The 17631-nt window shown below is 44.0% G+C and overlaps 1 pseudogene; it reads left to right on the forward strand.

Moving 5' to 3' along the window:
- The first annotated feature begins 16831 nt into the window (after window positions 1-16831).
- LOC142848705 (small ribosomal subunit protein uS13-like) lies at window positions 16832-17334 on the forward strand (annotated as a pseudogene).
- The last annotated feature ends 297 nt before the right edge of the window (window positions 17335-17631 follow it).

Raw genomic sequence — 17631 nt, forward strand, 5'->3', positions numbered from 1 at the left:
ATTGGCAGTTTGTCAGTCACTTTCTTCTGTGTCTGGCAGACTCTTTCATGAAGCAGGAACCACGAAGGACCATTGTAGGGCCGGGGTCTACCCTTGTTCTTGGGGTTCATCTTGAGAACAGTTTCTGGTCAGCCAGCTAAAACATTCTGTTTGTTCCTGTGCTCTCTCTGCCACGCCTGGTGATTAGCTATAGGGCATTGTTGACTCCATCTTTGGTGTGGCAATTTCCCACCTGCTTGGGTGGAAATCCTTGTGCAGCAGCAAGGTATATAAAAATTTCCCCAAGGTTAAATAAATGGCATTCGGCTGATCTCCTTACGAATGACCTAGGTCTCTGTGTGTTCTTTCAATCTCCAGGCCCTTGCCCTACTCATGTACGGTACAATGGCACATGAACTATACCAAGGGGATAATACAGAATTGGGTGTTACAATTGGAGACACTGCTAGGATCATCAGCAACTACAGTCAGAGACCCATCAGCGAGATTGGAAAGTAGGGATCCCTGAGAGGTTGCCATCGGAAGGCTGGCCAGCAGGTAAGAAATTGAGTGGTGAGTGTGTATTGGTAATGGGTGTAAGTAATTCTATTTGAAGAATAATTATCCATCTGAAATATATCTCTGTACTTCTAGAAAACCTAACAAACATGACTATAAGCTTGACTATTATAGATTACTATCTACTAACCTGTTTCTTAATTATACATTATATTTTTTAATGAGCTGCACAAACATAATACCTTAAACAAGAGCAGTAATACACATATAACAAAATTGACCTTAAATTTGTATCAATACTCCAGGATCCATACCAATGCAAATCTCTATAGCATATCCCCCATTAAACGTAAACAAACATTTATAAACAATCATTTAGGGAATTTGGGCGTAGTTCTCTCCAGCATTCTGTTTGATTTCATTTTCAAAAGGACTTAAAAAGCACAAACAACAAAATAAATAAAAAGCTGAATTCTTTTCAGTGAAAGAAGGACTTTTTTACTTTCCTGCCCCGAAGCCACACTGTCGACTGGATTCTGTCACCACTGTAAAAAAAGTATATAGGTTGAAAAACTGCATCTTGGGTCGACAAGATGTCTCAGTGGGTAAAGGCACTTGCTGCATGAGCCTGATGACCCAAGTTCAATCCCAGGAGCCTACAGAAAGGTGGAAGGCAAGAACCAGCTCCACACAGCTGTCCTCTGACCTTCACACACCCTTTGGTACACGCAAGCACTTCTCCAAATCATACACACACACACACACACACACACACAGTTTTTGAAGGACATTTTTTTTTATTCTTCGTAACTGTTTTGAGTGAAAGTGGATGGCAACAATGAATATGAGAAGCCGGATAAATACACACAATTATATTACAGGTTTTGAATTTCAGCAACCCAAGTGAGGCCTAATAGACTCGGGTCCTAGGAATTACTGACTGTACAGTGTCCTTGTCATTCTATGTGGCATGACTCTGGAGTCAGAGATCCTGGGCACCAAGTTTAACAAGGACACTGAAGAACAGGACTGTCCATGGACAAATGCAATAAGTTTTCATAGTCCAAGCCAAGTCACCTGAAAAATGGGGTTGATAAAGCCATTGGCAGGCTTGCCATACAGACTGAGTAAGATAATGTAAGTAAAGGCCCCAGTGGGGCTCTCCATAATTAATAAGATTAACACGTCAGATGCACAATACTTGTGCACGTGCGAAGTTCTCATTTTAAGGCTGAGAGGGAAGCTGGTGCCACAGGGGTCTCTCCAAGTTGTGGAGACAGAAGGCTGCTATTCTGAGAACAGTTGAATAGCCTCTTTCCCCTTTCTCAGACTCTCAGACTCTGTCAAACATCTGGCCCCTTTTGTCCTTGGCTTTCCCTGCCCTTAAAGCCACTTTCTGTTGACCTAAACTTATTTTTCTAATTACTCACCTTAGCATTTCAAGATGATTAGTCAAGAAAAGAGAAATAAAAAAAAAAGATGAAAGTTGAACTTAGTTTTTCCAAGGGCTAATTTAATTCCAACCCCAACTGAAAAACCAAACAACAGGAAAATCCCACCTCTTTATTTTTATCTGTTTAGCTGAAGAAAGCATTGTTTTAAAAAAATTATCTCCTTTACTCAGGATTAAGAGTTCAGTAACAGAAGGTTGGCACCTGACAAAAATATCCTAAATGGATAAATGCCCTCATCCTTTCTTCCAGAACCTTCTTCTAGCCAGATACATCGAGGGCTGTTATACAAATGCTATTTGTCTTCTTCCTTCGGAGAAGTGGATCTGTGAGGAAGTCAGGGTCCTCCAGGCAATGCCCAATCTTTCCTGCAGCTAACCTACTAGTTCTTCCAAGACAGAATTGTTTCAAGTGTCCGTCTCAGCGAAAGAGAGGGTCTGAATGGACCCTAAGGACTTCCCTCATGAGGGCGTTTTTCTTTCTTCTTTTTTTGTCTACTCAGACTATCCTGTGCCGTGGATTAAGCTACTGCTTATTACAAATTCAAATCCTATCTATATATTGTTCATGGCTCCTTTGTGTCGTCAGGAAATTAAAGTTTGCAGCTGGCCCCTTCATCTTGGCTAATCATGCGGACATAAAGTCCTTAAAGGCCTCCGAGTGGCCCCTGCGGGGTCCTCACTCAGCACTTCTCTTCTGCGGACATTGTTCTTCTGGTGTTTTCAGCCTGTGCCTCCTGGGTATTAAGCCCCTGCTGCTCCAGCCCCAGTGTCAGACTGTCATGTGTGATTTTGCCATCCCAGACCAACACCTACAGGAAGCTGCTCTGATGCTGAGCCCTGCCACCAGCTGGACTTGTCTCCTCCGAGGGTGACAGGTGTTTGTCCAGCTTCCTGGGGTGGAGGGGACACATACCCACATACCGGGAGCTGGTGGCTATGTGAGCACCGCACTACCTTCGCCTAGTCAGAGATCTGCAGTTGCACTGGTTCCCAGAAAAAAGGATTTAAACAATTTGGTTTAGTTAGGGAAAGGCCCAGGATATTCCAGGGCAGTTGCCAATTTGTCAGCTCCTCGAAAATTGATCTGATGTGCTACAAAACTCCTCTTAGGGATCTTTTAATATCCGGCAGAGTTCACACCTGGTTTCTGAGATTCCTCGAATTAATTGAATTCTCATTAGAATGCTTCCTGCATTCCTCCTCCCTGCCTTAACTGTGTGTGACCCGAAGCTCCCAGAAGAGCCACTGGGCCAGAGTGAAGTGCTTGCTCCCTCTGCTCTTAGCACTCCATCAGGGGCTCACCTTCCAGCCGAGTGACCAGGCATGCCATGGTAGAGGGGAGAGACTTGCCTTCACATGCTTTCTGGAAGGGAACTTCTTATGAGCTTTTTTCCTGTCCCCTGTTTTCACCATCCTTTCCCCTCTCTGCTCCCTTCTCCTCTTCTCTGTGCTAAGGGTAGGAGGCAGGACCTTGTTATGCTAGACCAGCATTCAGCCAACAAGCCAGCCTCTGTGCAGACATTATCTTCCCGGCACTATCTTAACATGTTTCATCTAACATTCCTCCTTTCATGTATTTAGTGGTACCATTTTTTTTCCAAATAACTGTATTTTTTTGACATATTACTGGTTTTATATAATCCTTTTTCTCTTTTCTTTTTTTTTAAATTTATTTTATCAGCCGGGCGGTGGTGGCACACGCCTTTAATCCCAGCACCCGGGAGGCAGAGACAGGCGGATCTCTGTGAGTTCGAGACCAGCCTGGTCTACAAGAGCTAGTTCCAGGACAGGCTCCAAAACCACAAGAGAAACCCTGTCTTGAAAAACCAAAAAAAAAAAAAAAAATTTATTTTATCTATATTTACTTTGTGAACTCTGTAGCCCAAGTTAGCCTGTGAGTTCTTCCTTCCATAGGAAATCATTCTTTTTTTAAACTGTTTTCTGCTCTCTCTTTGTCCCTGGAAGTTTCTTATTTAAAATGCAAATGCAGGAAATGTCTTCCTTGGCCCCTGCTGTGTCTATGTACCTAGCAGAAGGTTGGTCACAGCAGCTTCCATAATTTGTCAAAGAAAGAAAAGAAGGAAGAAGGGAGGGAGGAAGAAAGAAAGGCAGGGAGGGGGGAGGGAAGAAGGAAGGAAGGGAAGGAAGAAAATTGGCATCCTTCTTTTCCCAAAACTTGATATTAATATTCTCGATATATCAAATGTAGATCTACTTTAGATCTGAGAAAGGGAGATAGCAATGATGGTACCTAACTCAAATCTATCTGATTAGAGAAATACAAAAGCCAGCTCTAATCCTAACACTTGGGAGGGAGGCTGAAGGATTGAAAGGTTGATGCCAAGCTGGGCTGTATTGCAAGACCTGGTCTAAGGAAAAGAAGGAAGAGGAGTGGGCAAAGGGAGACAGAAGGCAAGGAGGAGAAGAAAGGAGAAGGAGAAGAGAGGAGAGAGAAAGGGAGAGAAAAAGATGATAGGGGAAGAAAAAGGAGGGGAGAGAAGAGAAGGGGAAGATAGGCTAAGAGAGGGGAAGGGAGGGTCAGGTCTGACTCACTTGGATGGCCTGGAACTACTTCTCCAGCCCTTGTTCAGAAGGTGGAAAAACTGACATGATCCCACGGAGACCAGTTGGAAGCAGCAGAACATTGAACCTGAAGTTAACAGTGAAGATCTCGAACTGCTTTGATTCACCTTAGTGGTACATGACAACCCTGCCTTCCTGGGAGTTCTCACATGGGTTCGCTCATTCCATTGTCACTCACCCTTCTTCGCTGTTGTTCAACTTCCCTCATCATTTTTCTTATTCCCTTCTGACTACATGGGATTGGGTCAATGAGCTCCCAGCCAGCCATTATTCTCTACTTCTCCTTGCCTGCAAACCTGTGTCATTGACCTCTGCAGCATTTTTGTCTTTATTGGAAAGAAGGCTGAGCATCCTTCCCCAACCAAGGCACTGACTCTCATCGCCAATGGTCTAAGTTGTTTGGGATCTACATGAAGTAAATTACAATGCAATTATCTCAAGTTAGACATGAGGAATGTCTGTTGGTTTTCTCAAGGGGGCATATAAGACAGGAGACTCTTGAAGAAAGCAGACATGATGAAGAAGAAAATGAGGAAAGAGGAGAAAATTTTATTCTCTGAAACTGTAGTTGAACCATCTATCCCTGGGCCCATCTGTGATGGCCAATTCTAATTGTCACTTGATACACCCTAGAACTGCCTAAACGAAGTCACAGTGAGAGACTGTCTAGATTGGGTTGGCCTACAAGCATGTCTGTTAGGGATTGTCTTCTGACTATGACAATTGATGTGGGATGACTCAGGCCACTATGGGGGCACCATTCCCTGGGTTTGAGTCCTAAACTATAAAAGAAAGAGGAAGTGAGCAAGGGAGTAAGCCTTCATGAATGTATTTATCTTATCTGTAGATAGGAAATGACTAGGAGCGACTGGTTCTTCCTCTTGTACCTTTCCTGAAGTGATGAACTCTGACTGAGACTGGTGAGGGAAGGCAAACTCTTTCTCCCCTAAAATGCTTTTCTGTTGGGATGTTTTATCGCAGAAGCAGAAATGAATCTAGAACCATTTGACTGTGGACTTACCATTATTTTCAGAAGCTGCTTTTAGCTGGCTTGCCTTGCCCTTGTATCTTTTAGTACCCCCCCCACATTTGGCCAAAGGTCATCTGCCCCCTTTATAAAGACAGAAAAAATAAGATACTAAAGGGTAAAAGGATGTCTCCTTTGCTCCGTGGATGGTGGAGTCATAAAGAGAAAACTGTGACTACACGCTCAGGCCATTTCCACTCTAGTCTGCTGCCTCGCCCTGGAATGATGCCACTCACTTCTCAAATCTTCAAGAAAAACTTGTAGAAGTATTGCTGAGACTCATTAACTTTATTCCCAGATGACAAGACAGGACAATAGAGGAAGATATTTTTAAGCAACTAAGTAAGTCAGAATCTATCTTATTGGTAGAAAAAGTATTTATTCCTCTGCCCAGTACGTGTTCTATCTTCTTGTTCCTTTTGTTCCCTGCACACCTACTTTTCTAGGCACAAAAGTAACAAAGTTGGTAAAGCAGACATTATGAGCCTAAATATAAAATACCACCATGCTCACTCTGGTTCTGTGGAGTTTAACTTCATCCTAAAAAGGGAGAAGGCTCTCAAGGTCAACAAAAAGAAATGGAGAAAGAAAGACTTACAGCCATGGAAATAGCAAAGCCCATTTGGTCTGAGCCAATCAGCTGAATAGAGAGACGAGAAGGCTAAAGGGCTGGTCCCTTCTGATGTGGCTTTATCCCTAAGGAACATGGGGAGAGGACATTTGAAAGCCTCCATTCCCTGCCAGTGTTTTGTTTGCTCCTTTGGGACAAGGACAATTTGGCTCCATTTTGAAGCATTTGGGAAATAAAATAGCCTTCAGCATAGCTGGGAAAAGACATAGCCTCCACACCAGAAGATGAGGCTAGATTGAATGCCAGTGGCAGGGTCCTCAGGGAATGGCTCCAAACTGAAGGTAAACAAGTTAAAAACTTATATTTGGGAACTAGTTCCCTTGGGACTTCAGATTGCCTGCAATTCCACTCGGGGGTGGAATGTACCCAAAGGCATCCAGGAAGCTCACAGTCCACTCCTCTGCTAATCTCAAAGGACTGGGTGCTGCCAGCGCAATGCATGAGTCCATCTTGGACTCAGACCCAGCTAAATAAAAGACTCTGGTTTCCTTTTGGTTCCATCTGGTCTCTTGAGACTTCAAAAACTTAATGAAGTCATCCTGGGGCTCTTTACTGAGAAGTAAGATGAGACAACTACCTAGATCAAAGTCTTAGCAAAGATCATGTCTAGTTCATCTCCGTGATACTCTAAAACAGATTCAACAGCACCCTTGGATCTCAATCTAACATTCTAGCTGAGATTAAATTAAGGGAAAGCCAACACTAAATGCATGCATCTTGAAACAGAGGCAATTCACTAAAGAGAGTCAGGACAGACTCATTCATAGGGAGAGGAGACCATGCAGTTCATCTGTCTTGTTGTGCACGAGCATGAAAGCGTGGAAGAAGAGGGTGCTATGGGGAAAGACTAGAGCTGACTCAGCTGCTTACTAGCATTGTCATCTAGACTAGGCTTGGTCGCATCATCCTTGGGCTTCATCATCTCCAAAGAAAAATGAGAATGAGTTCCAATTTCTATACTTTTTATGAAACTTAAAAAAGCTACTTAAACCAATTTTATTCGTGGACTACATATCACAACGGCTAAAGATCGGAGAATGAAAGATTTCATCCCACTCCTGTTCATCTTCTTTTCCGACCACTGTCTCTATGAGTCTTAGTCCTGCAGCATCATGGAAACCACCATTCAGAAGTCTGGGGCCAGGGGACTGACATCCATATATTACTCCCCAACATAGCTTTAGTTTTGGTACCCCGAGATGATAAAGACAAGGGTTGTGATGGACTCAGACACCTGTCTTAACTCCTTGGAGATACTCACTAAATAGTTCGTGGATGGACCCAGATACCACATTGTTGCAACAAGAGTAGACACTGCTATAACCAGAAAAGAGAAATGATGCCACACTTTATAAGGTGATACAACCAGAGATCATCCTCAGACCCATTATAGCTATATATTATTTAATTAGATACAGATATGCCAGGATGAGTGATGGGGAAGTGTCTTTTGAAAAGAAGCAACAAAGGAATTTGTATCTAATATAACACCTCTGTGTGTCAGGCTAGGCACATTGCATATTCTGCCTGAATTCCAATACTAATTTGTCATCTAAGTCACTGCTCACATCGTATGGAGGTTAAGGCTTTGTCTACAGTCACTCTTGTAAGTTGGGAATCCTGGATTCAGTCACGCATGTGTTTGGCTGCAAAGCCCTGGAACTTGCTGCTGTGTCTTGCTATCAGGCATTCCTTCTTTCTGAATAGATGGAAGCATTCAGTCGACCATTCTGGGTATTGTGCAACTAGACAGGATGGCAAGGGCATTACAAACATCCTTCTCTTTGTCTCAAGGACTAGTCACAGGGACTCCAAACTTGGATTCTGACCTTCTCACCACTGCCTGCTTCCTAAGTCCTCACAGGTAGACATCCTCCAGTTCAACTCTGCCTGTCAAAAAGCTTACTCTGCCTCTGTCAGCCATCAAATGCAAAAGCTGAGGGAGAGGGAGTGATTGATTTGATTTGTGGTTTTGGTGGCAAAGCAAATTCAATTCAGAACCTCATGGCCATCACTACCACTGAGCTACACCCCTAACTCCTATTGCAGTTTTATCTTATAGGATCTCCTCAAATTCAGAGGTATACGTAGGGTTGCCTTTGGATTCTGCTAACCCTGAGACATTTAGAGGTGAGCACAAGCTGAGTGATGTTGCTAAGTCCCACCCTTCCCTTGGCTTACATACAGCCATAAGACCGTATGCAAGGGTAAAGGTACACGCAGGATCACTCATGTGTAGTGCTACAGCCAAGAATCCACATTCAAGGAGTAGAGAGCATTTCCAATGACACCAATGATCAGAATTTGACCCTTTCCTAACTCTTTTCAGTCCTTCCTTCATCTGGAGGCACTCTCTAGCCTCGCCTCCTGGTCTAATCAAACCCAGGAAGATGCTTTCCACTTGACTGGCTCGCCACAGCCTACAAAAAGGCATTATTTAGTATTGGGGCCTGTTTAACACTGTTAGGGAAGAGGACATCTGAGGTGCCCCCACCTGCAGCCACGTGGTGCAGCTGGGCATGAGAGACGCTGGAGAGGCCTTCGCTCACAGTCGTCCAGAGGTAGGGCAGCCTACACCCTAGATGCCCTAGTTTGCAACCACACAGTATGGGCCAGGTGTGAGAGAGGCAAGAAAGTCCCTGCTTGCAGCCATGTGGCTGTGGGCAGCGTGGGTGCCACTATGACGGGCAAGTAAGTACTGGAGAGAGGGTAGAGAGTGAAGCAAAGCTGTTTCTGCTCTGTAGAGAGCAGAACTGGAGCTGTGAGGGTGAAGCCAGAAGCCATAGAGATGCTCTGGCCCGTGCTGCCTCTATGAAGGCCATGTCTGCTTCCATGACCTTGTCTGTAGCAGCAGCAGTCTGGTCAATGTCTATGACGTATATTCCCACCAAAGGTCATGGGTATGTCGCTGGTCTGGGTTTCCTCCTTGGGGCCGTGTTGACATCAGAAGGCTATGCAAAGCTGGCCCCACTCCTTACCTGCCGAGAAAGTTGGTCCTGCCTCTCGCCTGGACAGTACAGTAGAGCTAGCGCTGATGGAGTGGGCACTGTAGAGATGCCCCCACCGTTCACTCTCTGTGGCAGATGGGAGAGCTGGCCTCACCCCCTGCCTGAACAGCATGGGAGAGGGGCCCCACTCCTCGCTAGCTGCAGCACTAAGGAGAGTGGGCCTTGCGCCTCATCTGGGCAGTGTGGTACAGCAGGCCATAGTGGCGTGGGTACAGGAGAGCCAGCCCTGAGGGCATGAGAGCTGGAGAACTGGCCCTACCTCCTGTGGTAAGGGCACTCAGGTGATCTGGTTCCACCCCTCACCAGGGCACTGATGGAGTGGATGCAAGAGAGCTGGTCCTGCCTCTTGCCAGCTACCACAGGCAGTAGAGCTGGTCCCACTCCTCATCTGGGCAAAGTGGGAGAGCTGACCCTGGTGGTGCTGGCCCGAGAGCAGCCAAGTAGACCAACCCAGCTACCGCCCAGTCCCAGAGCCAGGGCTTTGAGTGGCTCAGCCCACATCAACCACATCTAAGAACTGCCGCAGCATGTGAGAAGGCTGGTCCAGCAGAACTGCAGGATCTCCATGACTTGGGGTAAACACAGGATATCTGAGCGGAGTCCCAGTGAAAATCCAGTGATGGTGGTGTGGTAGAAGCCAGAGCCCGCGAACCAGACCAGTGACTCGTTGCAATGCTCACTTGTAAGGGAAGCTGTTTGGAGGAAAGGACAGCCAGGATGACACACTGTGACACACCTCAGCGTCCATGAAGGCATGGTTTGTTTGTTTGTTTTCATTTTATTTCTACTTTTTAAATATCATTTTTATTTTTTGCTTTCTTTGGGGAGAGGTTGCAAGGGCAGAGGGTAGAAATGAAGGGACAGGGAGATGAGTGGGAATGGGGTGCATGATGTGAAATTCACAAAGAATCAATAAAAAGTTTTGGTTTTTTAAGTCACTGTTTGTTTAGCACTCTGCTCTTTGGAATTCTTCAGTGTCACAGGAACACAATAAAACTAAAACTGGCTTGTGCTACAATTCTCCCTGGAACATGCTAGCCCCTCACTTAGCTTGACTGGTGCCCCAAGTTTGTAAGAAGTCAATGAAAAAATGTCATCCCATGGTGACCAGAAGCGGAACCTTGGGCAGGCCCACCACCAAATGCTCTCCATAGGCTATCTTAGTAGCCTTCTTCCATCTGCCTTACAGCTACAACCCTTTCCCTTACAGGGACAGAGAGAGGGGCAAGGACATTTTTCATGAAATGGCAACACTCAATGTCAAACTCTGGCTCGGGATAATTTGACAAATCTATTATTTTGGATTTAATTGGTCTTTGTGATTCTCACAGGTAAAAGGGAACCAGAAGTAATCGCTTCTAGTCCTGATGGGTTTCCCTTATCTCACAAGGCAACATTACATGAGGTACCCGGTCTCCCGCAGAGGGTCCCAGTGAACACCCAGCACTACACAGGCAGAAGGTCCCAATGAACACTCAGCACTACATAGGCCTCTCACACTGAGGTCATTGTTCAGACTTGCCAGATTCCACGTGCTGTGTACACAGAAGCGTTCCCATCTGGTCTCTTCCCTTCTCAAAACTCCTCTAAGTGTATGCTTGTCCCACCTTTGGGAGGACATTTAAGTGTAATATACAAAAAGCTGCAGTGTTGAGCATTGTGCTGGCAGCTCCGAATAGTGTGGGGAAAATTTATCCTATTACATCAAAATTGTGGTTATTTTACACCAGTGCTTGGCTGCCAACAGATGCTTCTCTTCTTTCAAGCTGGGATAAACTCTCCTAAACCCTCAACTGAGCATCATTCTTTTTTCTTTTTGTGTTTTGAGAGACAGGGTTTCTTTGTATAGCTTTGGAGCCTGTCCTGGAACTCGTTCTATAAACCAGGCTGGCCTTGAACTCACAAAGTTCCGCCTGTCTCTGCTTCCTGAGTCCTGGGATTAAAGGCATGCACCACCACCATCCAGCCCTGGGCATCATTCTTTCCATATCTTCCCTTTAGTTTGTCTCTGCCCTCTCCACTGGGCTTACGCCAGCTGCACACTTCTCTCTTCACATTGAAGGCTGTTTCTTAAGTACTTATACATGATAATGTTTTTTTTATTGGCCACAACACTCATCTATTATTCCAAAGGAAATCGCTCCTTACTGAAGTCACAGCAGGCTGCTTCTCCATGGCCTTCCAAGATCAAATCATTGAACTGGGCCATGCTCAGTATCTCAACTTTTGCCCTTGGCATCCAGACAAGCCCCGGATTGTTGGGATGCTTGCTGCTGAACTTCCTGTCTGTATCAATGCGCTCTGGGAGTCTCCCACTCCTCTGGCCTGCTTCTTCCTGCTCCCAGAGCTTCCCTTTCCACACCGAGCAATTATTCTTATTAATTATTCCAGCTAGCAGTAATTATCAGCAGTCCATGCCCCAAGCCACATTAATAACAGAAATCTCTAGGATGCTGAGGAATCAGCTGGGAGGCCCCCTCTGCCTTCTGATTTGCCTGCTGCTGCAAGTTTTATTTCGGCTGCACCCCACCCCCACACCTCTGTTCCCCAGTTGGCACATTCTCCAGCTTCTGTAGCATAGGCCTGAGATCCAGGTGACCAGTGGCTGATAAGGCGGTGGTCTCCTGGAATAGGTGAAGACTGCTCTCGGTCAGCCCAGCAGAGTCAGGACTACACCTAACATGTCACTGCTCCCTCGGTCCTTCTTTGTTTAAAAACTTCTAGAGTTTTCCATTTTTCTGTGTTCTTGTTTGTCCTGTCTCCATTTGTAAAATACTTCAAAATGATAGCCATAATTGGTGTGTGTAAGGTAATTTTCTATTTTACTGAAAAAATATCGAGACTGAGATACATACCCCAGGATGGGCTCTGAGTCATGCAGCTGAAAATGACCTTCAACTTAAATCTCTCTGTCCCTGTCACCTGAGTGTTGGGGTAATAGATGCTCCCATCATCCCAGTGAACGAGGTACTGGCGTTCAGGAGTACAGGTCTCTCTCTATACAAGGCAGACACTGCAGACACTCTTCTGACTGAGCTACAGGCGCAAGATCTTAAAAGTAAAATAATCAATTTGGGTTTTGTAAAATTTCAAGGTAATTCCAGAGGTAAAGAATTTCATTCATATCAGCTCATACAGCTGTGCTAATGGCAGCTTTCTGTTGAGGTTGGTTGATTCATTCAAATAGTTTGGAAGACACAAAATACGTGGAAGCTGTTTAGATCTGTTCATTTTTCTCCATGTACTAAAATGAACGTGTATGCTTGAGAAACGGCTGGGTATTTCCCCAGCGTAGCTCCCAGCAGTGATTCCAAAACCATCTGCCAGTTGGAACCTTTTGTTTTTATCAGTCCCAAACAACAAAGTTTGAAACACTTGGATGTAGTATCAACCCTGACTTACTGCAATGGCCAGCCATCAGCAAGTTTCCAGAGCGGTGGCAACGCAAGGTGCTCCTGTGCAGATGTTACAGTACCAATCTTACTACTTACTCACTGCAGACCACATGTGGCAATGGGGAGAATCCGGTGGAAAGAAAAGAGAAAAAAGGCTTCACTTCTGCCAAATGAAGAATAAAAAAGATAAGCTAAATTTCTCTTTCTGTTTTTCTTTTGTTTGTTTGTTTTTTAACAATTATGTTTAAGATGAGGTGGGGTATGTGGAGGAATTGAAAAGATAAAAAATTTTAAGTGACCCTAACAATATGTCATTTAAAGATACTCGGAAAACAAACATCATAGGAAGCCTGCTGCAGTCTGACACATGCTTACTAGCTTACATCATGAAATACTGATGCATAATTGTTGAGGCCAGTAGTAAAAATTCAGTCCTTTGCAAATTTATTTAATTTAAATACGCTTTCCCAACATTGGGGGAATGCATTCTCTCAGCGTGCTTCATTAGTGTAGCTTACACTACAAAACCGGCTGTATTGAGAAAGATTGCACCATTATTAAATAATTAGGAATGCCTTAGCAGGTGCATACACTTACCTTAGTAATTAAACCCTTGTTAAAACACCAAAATCCAGAGACTTCACACGGTTACAGCCTCCCAGAGGAGGTAGCCCAGAAAGAGAGTCTATAAGGTAGCATCATCTGGGAACAGGGATATTGAGCAGTGTCTCTCTACCTCTTGGGATGCTTACTAAGCACATCTGTGCACATCATGAGATGCAATAAAAATCGCAATGGCAGTACTAGACAAACACCCACAGCACAGGACACTGGGCAGGCCCAGGCCATGCTACGTGGAAGTAGATCCTCTGTAGCTGGGCTTTGTGTGGCCATTGTTTCAAGCATGGTTCATGAGACAAAGGGAAATACAAGTGAGACTCCAAAATAAGGGCTCAGCACACACTTTTCAAGGCTGGTGCTGAATAAAGATGGTAGCTGGTACCAATCTGCCACTGATGTCACCATAAAGTCTGACTCTCTTTCATGAAGTGAAAATGCCTTCTCTGATGGCATTTGAGGAACACATAGGCCCATATTAATATAAGGAACACTGGTAAGTCAACATTCAAGTGCATCAAAATCTTGCTACAAGCACAATGAGTGTTACAGTGATCTACATAATTGCAAATCTGGTTCATCTCCTAGGGTATGGTTGTCTAGGAAGGGCTTGCCATCTATATAGAAATATAATGGTGATAAATCTGGACTCAATAGCCATGGGCCATTCTGAAGGTGATGTCTAGGGGTTGCCATGACAACCCCCTAGAATTCCTTCTAGGAATTCTATGGTGGAGTTCCTGGGTAAAGCCTGGAAGGTATGTGAAATAAATCATCAGAAGGTAGGACAGCTGGAATTGGTCCATGGAAGAAATCCAAGTGCATGAGCCCATAAGTTCTGTGGTAAGGAGGCTGTCACTTGAGGACAAATTTCCATCACTTTGTAGAATTTAGGCTGAGCATTTGATGCAATAGAATTTTTATGGAGTCTGAGGCTCCTGAGGTTGAGCTGGGATGGCACTGATACTAATGGCTTCAGCTAACCACTGATGCCATCAATCACTTCTGGGAAGAAAACATCCCACATGCCTGTGTCATGAACATTCCTCACTATGGACCCAAACACATGGAAAAAGGTATCATTAGCTCCATCACAGGCAACTCACCTGAGGGCTATCCTTAGATTTGGGGCGGTGGGATTTAGGATGCTAGCAGTGACCTTAGAATATTAACCTTTGGATAATTCTTCTCACCAGAGCTCAGGCTGTCTCCCAAGTTAAATCACAGATTTTCCAGAAGGCCTTGTAAAGTCACCATAGCTATTTCCACATGTATTTTCAGCTACATGATGAGAATTGAATAAAAGAGACACCCAGTGAAATGTTTGGTATTTAATTACCACATTTCATTTCCTTTCTCCATATAAAAATGTTAAATATGATCTAAATGTATATGTGATTATCCTAGAATCTGCTTGTCATCAAGTACTGCACCATTGCTAAAGCAGGCCAATGTTTTTAGGGCTGTTGGTACTGACCATAATAGTGTAAGACTCTTAGAGGGTGAAGGGAATTGGTGGTCTGTTGGTAGTGACCAACAGTGTAACATTCTCAGAGGGTAAAAAAAACTGGCGATTACTATATCAACAATATCGGTAGACACACAGACGTCATACGTGAAAAACAACTGATCTTCATGCCCGACACTTAGGAAGTAGTTGATTATACCTCTTTCATTCCAACCTGTAGTAAAAGAAATTTAAATGAACAAAAAAGCATATTACTATTGTATAAAATCATGTCATCTTGTTAATATGTCATACAGCTAACCAAAGGGTTGCTCTCACCTGTACAACTGAACATCTACACTAAAGCAAGTGAATCATTCATTTACATTCTAAATTTTTAGTGAAATAAAACTCACATCCAGGAAAGTACACAAATCAGAAATATATGTTATCAACTTTTATAGTGTTAAAGGTATATTTTATTATCATTTAAACATTCCACATTTGTTAAAATAAATTAAGAATTTTCTTTGAATATCTTATTAGTATTAGAGTTTAATTATGACAGTGTTTATTGTTTCTAGTTTCTCTTCATATTTCAGGGTACAATAATTTTGACCCTTCAGTGAGCAGATCTGAGATTTTAAATACACATAGGCAACCAGTGACATGATTAAGATTCACAACAGTCCATCAGCCCTAAGTCTCCCTGTGCTTTCCCTTCATAACAACTGCTAAATTAACACTGTTCTTGATCATGTAGTGCTATCTTCCCAAGAACATCATAAAATAAATAAGATCCTATAGGATATAACAGAAGTCTGGCTTCTGTGTGTGTGTGTTACATATATGTATTCATATGGAAAGGCATGGGGAGGCCAGAAGTCAGACTCAAGTGTCTTCTTTGGTTGTTCTCCAACACAATTTTTTTAAAAATGGAGACTCTCACTGAGCCCAGAGCTCACCAATGGGGCTAGGCAGATTTTCAGTGAGCTCCGAAGTTATGCTTGTCTCAGATTTCTCCCAGCACAGGTATTATGGGTATGCTCAGTTGTAAGTGAGTGTTAAGGATCTGAACTCAGCTCCACATATTTTCACAACAAATACTTTACCAACTGAGCCATCTTTCCAGCCCTGGGCTCTGGCTTCATTAACTTGGTATAATGCCTTTGATCTCTGTCGATCCTGCTCTATTTATCCATCGTTCACTCTTATTGATTTTCCACTGAGTGGACATAAAGAATCCTTCCACTCGCCCACTGGAGGTCTTTTGGTCTGTGTCCAATTTCAAATTACTATGCATAGAATGAAAAAAATGTTTTCCATGGACATAAGTTTTCATGCAATTATGGTTAAATATATAGGGGTAGGATTACTAGGTATAAACCATTTCCATGATTTTATCATATCTATCTAGTATCACACTTCATGTTATCTTGATCCATAAACTGTTTCCTTCTTGAAGGCAGAAGCTGAGGTTTTTTGTAGACTTGGAAGAATGGTCAGAAAATGTCATTTTCATATTTTAACACTGAAATCTGTATTTATCATTTTAAACATGTTCTATATTGTTTAGTAGTACCATAATAGATACATTTTTAAATGTATTAGTTGAAAATAGATGCAGGTATATTTAAAAGCTCCGTAGGAGGCATTTGGGTTCTGGTCCTCCTCTCCTAGCTCACAAAAGCCTGATGTTTCCAGCTAGAAGACCATTATCACAGTCATTCTATCATATCATCTCACACCTAGGTTCAGTCTATGGTAATACAAAATCAGCCAACTTGAGGATTCTTTTCAAAGCATCTTCTACCTATAGTTTAGGAACAAATGTCCCCAGTTATCTTAACAGCATCATTTATTTTCTTTACAAATCTAGGATACAATTAAGTTGCACAGATTGTGGTTGACTGCCAGCTCTCTCAAGGTCCTTTGAGCAAAACAATCACACCGCTCCCTCTCCACATTTTCTATCTGTAAGACCTTGTAAGAGCTCAGGCCAGTTGTTCTATATTTTTGTTTTGATTATGTTTTGTCATGATTAGAACCAGCTGAACGTGTGGTAAGGCACAGTGTCATATACCATACCCTGTGCTCTAGGCTTCCCACTGTACCCGACACACTGACCTTGTCTATAAAAGCCGGCCCACTTCCACGGGAGGCCTACACAGCCTATTGTGTCGCCGCCATGTCTCTCGTGATCCCTGAGAAGTTCCAGCACATCCTGCGAGTACTCAACACCAACATCGATGGGCGGCTGAAAATAGCCTTTGCCATCACTGCCATTAAGGGTGGGGGCGGAGATACGCTCATGTGGTGTTGAGGAAAGTGGACACCATGAGGGCTGGAGAGCTCACGGAGGACAAGGTGGAGCGTGTGATCACTATTATGCAGAATCCCCGGCAGTACAAGATCCCAGACTGGTTCTTGAACAGACAGAAGGATGTGAAGGACGGGAAGTACAGCCAGGTTCTGGCCAATGGCCTGGACAACAAGCTGCGTGAGGACTTGGAGCCACTGAAGAAGATTCGGGCCCATAGGGGGCTGCACCACTTCTGGGGCCTTCGTGTCCGAGGCCAGCACACCATGACCATTGGCCGCCGGGGCCGCACTGTGCGTGTATCCAAGAGGAAATGAGACCCTGGGCCTTTGCTGTTAATAAATAGTTTATATGCCTGTGGGAAAAAAAGATGGCCCAATGGCTCACCCTCCCGCTATTTCTAGAGGCTCTGTCTCACTCTCGGGTGCTGAGAACAATGCCAGGCTTAAGCTGACCCAAATACCTTACAGCTGCCTGTGCCTGGGTTGGATAATGAGAATTTTAAAGAAGAGACAGACAGGGAAGATTACAGTCAAGTGTTCTCAATCTGTGGGTTATGCCTCACTCTCGGATATCTTTTCAAACCTGTGACCCCCAGCATGCAGACTCCTCCCCAGGAGCAGGCTGCCCTGACTCTTCAGGGTTATTTTC

Source organism: Microtus pennsylvanicus, chromosome 4 (assembly GCF_037038515.1).
Source record: "Microtus pennsylvanicus isolate mMicPen1 chromosome 4, mMicPen1.hap1, whole genome shotgun sequence".
Taxonomy (NCBI): Eukaryota; Metazoa; Chordata; class Mammalia; order Rodentia; family Cricetidae; genus Microtus; species Microtus pennsylvanicus.